The sequence below is a fragment of the Mus caroli genome, unplaced genomic scaffold, assembly GCF_978045245.1.
Source record: "Mus caroli unplaced genomic scaffold, Mus_caroli_1 scaffold_11, whole genome shotgun sequence".
Classification (NCBI taxonomy): Eukaryota; Metazoa; Chordata; class Mammalia; order Rodentia; family Muridae; genus Mus; species Mus caroli.
In genome coordinates this window covers 15,843,571-15,848,886 of record NW_028227266.1, presented here as the reverse complement: position 1 = coordinate 15,848,886, position 5,316 = coordinate 15,843,571, and the positions used below count along the sequence as shown (strand labels likewise).

The 5,316-nt window shown below is 36.3% G+C and overlaps 1 pseudogene; it reads left to right on the top strand.

The window, feature by feature from the left end:
* Positions 1–1,570: 1,570 nt before the first annotated feature.
* LOC110301450 (olfactory receptor 7G2-like) lies at positions 1,571–2,849 on the top strand (annotated as a pseudogene).
* Positions 2,850–5,316: the final 2,467 nt, after the last annotated feature.

Here is a 5,316-nt window from a genome sequence, read left to right as displayed (position 1 = left end):
ATAGATATAACAACAGAGCATGGGGAAATCCAAAACATCATCAGATCCTACTACAAAAGTCTATACTCAGCAAAACTGGAAAACCTGGATAAAATGGACAACTTCCTAGACAGATACCAGGTAGCAAAGTTAAATAGAAATCAGATTAATGACCTAAACAGTCCCATCTCCCCTAAAGAAATAGAAGCAGTCATTAATAGTCTCCCAACCAAAAAAAGCCCAGGATAAGATGCGTTTAGTGCGTTTAGACGTTAAAGAAGACCTAATTCCAACTCTCCTCAAACTATTCCACAAAATAGAAACAAAAGGTACTCTACGCAATTCATTCTATAAACCCACAATTACTCTGATACCTAATCCACATAAAGATCCAACGAAGAAAGAGAACTTCAGACCAATTTCCCTTATGAATATCGATGCAAAAATACTCAATAAAATCCTCGCAAACACAATCCAAGAACACATCAAAACGATTATCCATGATGATCAAGTAGGGCTCATCCCTGGGATGACATTACTCTTCATGAAAATACAGAGTTCGTAAGTACTTAACTAATATATTAGCATAAATATGGATACTTTATACAATTGTTTTTTAAAAAAGAAAACAGTAAATAAAACTGGGAAACAGGTGCCAATAAATCTCCTGCTCTACACATTCTCACATACCACACTGCCACCAATATCAAACATGCTGCCATTCTTAAGCTCACTAGGCATTCAGGACAATTTTCTTCTTAAATATTAACGTGCCTCTTCTCAAATTTAATGATTCAGTGAACACATTGGATAGGTGTTCTCTCCATCTGCACAATTTAACTGTATAAAAATGAAGAATATCCTAAAGGAGAAACACAGTCCATGTCAAAATGAGATCAATTCAGATAAAATTAAAGCAAAATGTTAAATTCTGAAAGCTGAGATGTCCTAAAAGTATTTTAAATCTTTCTCATGTGTGTCTTATCAGAATTTGTTCTAGAAAGTTTCCTAAGGTTTAGGAATCTGGCCCTTAATTATTTTTAAAATTCAAGCAAAGTTCTTGGTGTCCATGAGGTGATCTCTGTGTGTCTGAATGTGAGGGCATAAAGTATCTTTTATCTCATCTCAGGTACTTTTCAAATAATTAATTTCCAAGTTGCCAAAGTTCATATGTTTTACCTACAATTTAAGTGCAAGTGTTTCCATCTCATGGTAGATTTTTGAAAGCATAGATTAATTATGAAAGGTTGTGACATATTCCATAAGATTTATTGATTCAGTAGTTTGTAAAATTTTGTAGTATGACAAAATAAATGGCATTGGCAAGCGGAAAATGGACGTGTGTATAAATCATTAGTCAGCAAATTAAACTTTTAAGTTATGTATTAAAAGACAGTTTGTTTTCTTTTTCCCTTCTGGATGATTAGTCTCACACTTTATAAATATTTCTGAACCAGTTTTACAGAGCCAAATATACCTTGAAGCTATCACTAAGAATAAAGCATTCCCAGAATTGTCATTTCCATCAAGTGAAATCTAGCAAAGAATCTTTTTACTTTCCTGTCTCATTTCCAGAAGAATTATCATTCTAATGCAATCCAGAAATGATTCAACTATTTTAGAATTTCTTCTTCTTGGACTGACTGGTGATGCTCAGCTCCAGTCCCTTATCTTCAGCTTGTTTCTGTGCATATACTTGGTGACTATACTAGGAAACCTGCTCATTATCTTGGCTGTCAGATCTGACCGACACCTATAAACCCCAATGTATTTTTTTCTCTCTGGTCTTTCCATTAATGATATCTGTTTAAGTGCAAACATGGTACCAAATATGCTTGTAAACATGATAACCGAGAATCAAAGTATCACTTACACAGGCTGCCTCACACAAGTTTCGTTTGTTTTGGTTTTCCCTGGAATGGAAAACTGTCTTCTTGCTGTGATTGCCTATGAATGCTATGTGGCTATTTGTCACCCTCTGAGGTACTCTACAATAATGAATCTTTCTTGTTGTGTCCTTGTAAGGAGCCGCCATCACATTCGCCATTACAAGATGGCGCTGATGGCACTGGCACCCGTGTAAACAAATAATCTGCGCATGAGCCAGGGTAGTTTTCCACCCCATGTGCTCTGCCTTCGCCACAACTCAGGTCAATGGGCTGCAGCCAATCAGGGAACGACACGTCCGAGGCGGAGGACAATCCTGAATAAAAGGGATAGGGCTTGGCCATTTCTCTCTCGCTCTCTTCTCCACTGGCTCCTGAAGGGGTAAGCAATAAAGCTTGTGCCGCAGAAGATTCCGGTTGTCCTGAGCGTGTTCTTACCAGGGGGGACAAAAGCGTGGGCAATATGTCCTGATGGTTCTACTTTCTCTTCTCCTTAGCCTTGTGTTTGGTCTTTTGCACACTCTGATGGTTCTTGTCCTTCTGCAGAGATGTCAAAATTCCTCAGTTCTTCAGTGAACTTGCTCAGCTCATCAAGCTTACATGTTCTGATACTCTAATTGATAACATCCTGGTATATATTACACCTTGTATATTTGTTGGAATTCCTATCTCTGGGATAATTTTCTCTTACACTCATGTTTTATCAGCAGTTCTAAGAATGCCATCATCTGGGAGATGATATAAAATATTTTCTACTTGTGGATCTCATCTATGCATTGTTTCCTTTTTTTATGGCACAATTTTTGGGTGTGTATATTAGCTCTTCAGTGACTGACTCTCCTGAAAAGTCTGTAGTGGCTTCAGTTATGTATTCTGTAGTTCCTCATATGTTGAATCCATATGTTTATCTACAGCCTGAGGAATAAGGTCGTGAAACAAGGCCTGAGGAAACTCATCACAAGAGTTGGGGCTCTTTTCTCATGATATTTGAATTCCAAAATTTTCAATTTTTTTAAAACTTTGTAAAACATTCCCTGGAGATTGCAATAAAATGCAATTTGGAGAAGGCATACAGAGAGAAAACAGATGAACAATTTCTGCCTGATTGCTTGGTTAGTAATGCAATGTTGGAAAAGTAGAGTTACTACATATTTAGAGCAAGAACTTAGATTTTACAATGTGTGAGAAGATTACGATGAAATACTCTTGATAAAGAAACATTTTGGAGCAGATATATCTTTAATGCTCTTCATGGTAAGCAATCATGAATGTGGAATAGTGACATTATAACAGTGCTCAGATATGTTTGATAATACAAGTCAATGAAGAAACACTCGGTAAGTAAATTAAACTTATATTAATGTGAATGTTTAGGTTGATTACTTTTATTGTAATGGTCAATAAAATGTTTGAAATTTTAACTTTTTTGATCTTTTAAATTCTACAATATTATTAAGTTATTTTTCTTTTATTGAGTGCAGTTTTTTTTCAATACAGGTAATTCTGATTAGTTCTCCATCCCTCAATTCCTCATATTCCTTTTCAACTCCATTTCAGTACAGATCCACACATTTCCTGTCTCTCATTATCAAATGAACTAGCAGTAAATGAGATGAAAAACCATGAGGAAAGCATATAAAGATCACACCCACAGTCTGTCAACTAACACGCATACACAAAATTGTGAGTTCAAATAATTTGCCAGACTCATTAATTAAATACTTCATATATGGTCTCTAATTGATGAGTCAATATTTTTATAATTATTTTTTCCTGAACAATGGTACTACTCTATATTCTCTCATGTTAACATTGTATACTTTAATCCATGCTGAACTGTAGGAATAAGTGTCTTGAATTCCAATGAGTTATGGGGGGATTTGGGCTGTAAATAAAACAAAAGGAATAGCCCAAAGTTCTTACATAAGATGATGACTTATGTCAAGCAAGCGAAAAGAAATTATATAATATTTATAGGTGTGAATTGGCTAAGACCAGCAGAACACTAAATGAGAAAATGTTGGCAGTATATCTAAAACACAGCTGCTTTGTAATTAATAAGGAAAGCCCAGGGTAAGGAATTGAGTCTTCACTAACCTCATCTTTGAATATTGAGGCATTGACTCCTGCCTCAAAATGACTTTGCCAAGTCAGATCCTAAACATTTCATTTTTTAAATTTTTATTAGGGTTGAAAATCCTGGGTCATTATGGCTTCCCATAGATGTAGAAACAAATTTGTTATGAAAACTTAAATAATATATGTCACAATATTTATATAATCTCTATAATTATAGTCAATATTAATAATGAAGACACATTTAATCTAAGAATGGTAATATTCATGTGTTTACACATGGAATATATACAAACAAACAAAACACAGATACACACAATTTTAATATACTATTACTATGAATGAAAACAAGGGTATTTGACTTCCAAGAATGAAACCTGTTCGTTTTACAGCCATGTTGTTCCCTTTATACATTGTTTCTTTCTCACATATCTATCGAGTTTGCCTGTGAGAATGCACAGTTGTGCAGACATCCTGGTTCTCTTGGCTGCAATCCCCACCTGACACTTTCTTTATCCCCCTATCGTTTTCTGATTGATTCTGCCTATTCACAGCTCCTGGCAAGACAAGACTGCTCTTTCTTTCTTTCTTTCTTTCTTTCTTTCTTTCTTTCTTTCTTTCTTTCTTTCTTTCTTTCTTTCTTTCTTTCTTCCTTCCTTCCTTCCTTCCTTCCTTCCTTCCTTCCTTCCTTCCTTCCTCCCTCCCTCCCTCCCTCTCTCTCTCTCTCTCTTTCTTTCTTTCTTTTTTCCTTTCATTCTTTCCTTCTTTCTTTTTTCAATTTTTTTATTAGATATTTTCTTCATTTATATTTCAAGTGCTATCCTGAAAGTCCCCTATACCCTCCTCCCGCCCAGATCCCCTACCCACCCACTCCCACTTCTTGGCCCTGGCATTCCCTTGTATTTGGGCACATAAAGTTTTCAAGACCAAGGGGACTCTCTTCCCAATGATAGCCCACTAGGCCATCTTCTGCTACTTATACAGCTAGAGACAAGAGCTCTGGGGGTACTGATTAGTTCATATTGTTGTTCCACTTATAGGGTTGCATATCCCTTCAGCTCCTTGGGTACTTTCTCTAGCTTCTCCATTGGGGAACCTGTGATCCATCCAATAGCTGACTGTGAGCATCCACTTCTGTATTTGCCAAGTACTGGCATAGCATCTCATGAGACAGCTATATCAGGATCCTTTCAGCAAAATCTTGCAGGCATATACAATAGTGTCTGCATTTGGTAGCTGATTATGGGATGGATCCCCAGGTGAGGTAGTCTCTGGATGGTCCATCCTTTCATCTTAGCTCCAAACTTTGACTCTGCAACTCCTTCCATGGGTAATTTGTTACCTATTCTAATGAGGAATGAAGTATTCGGACATA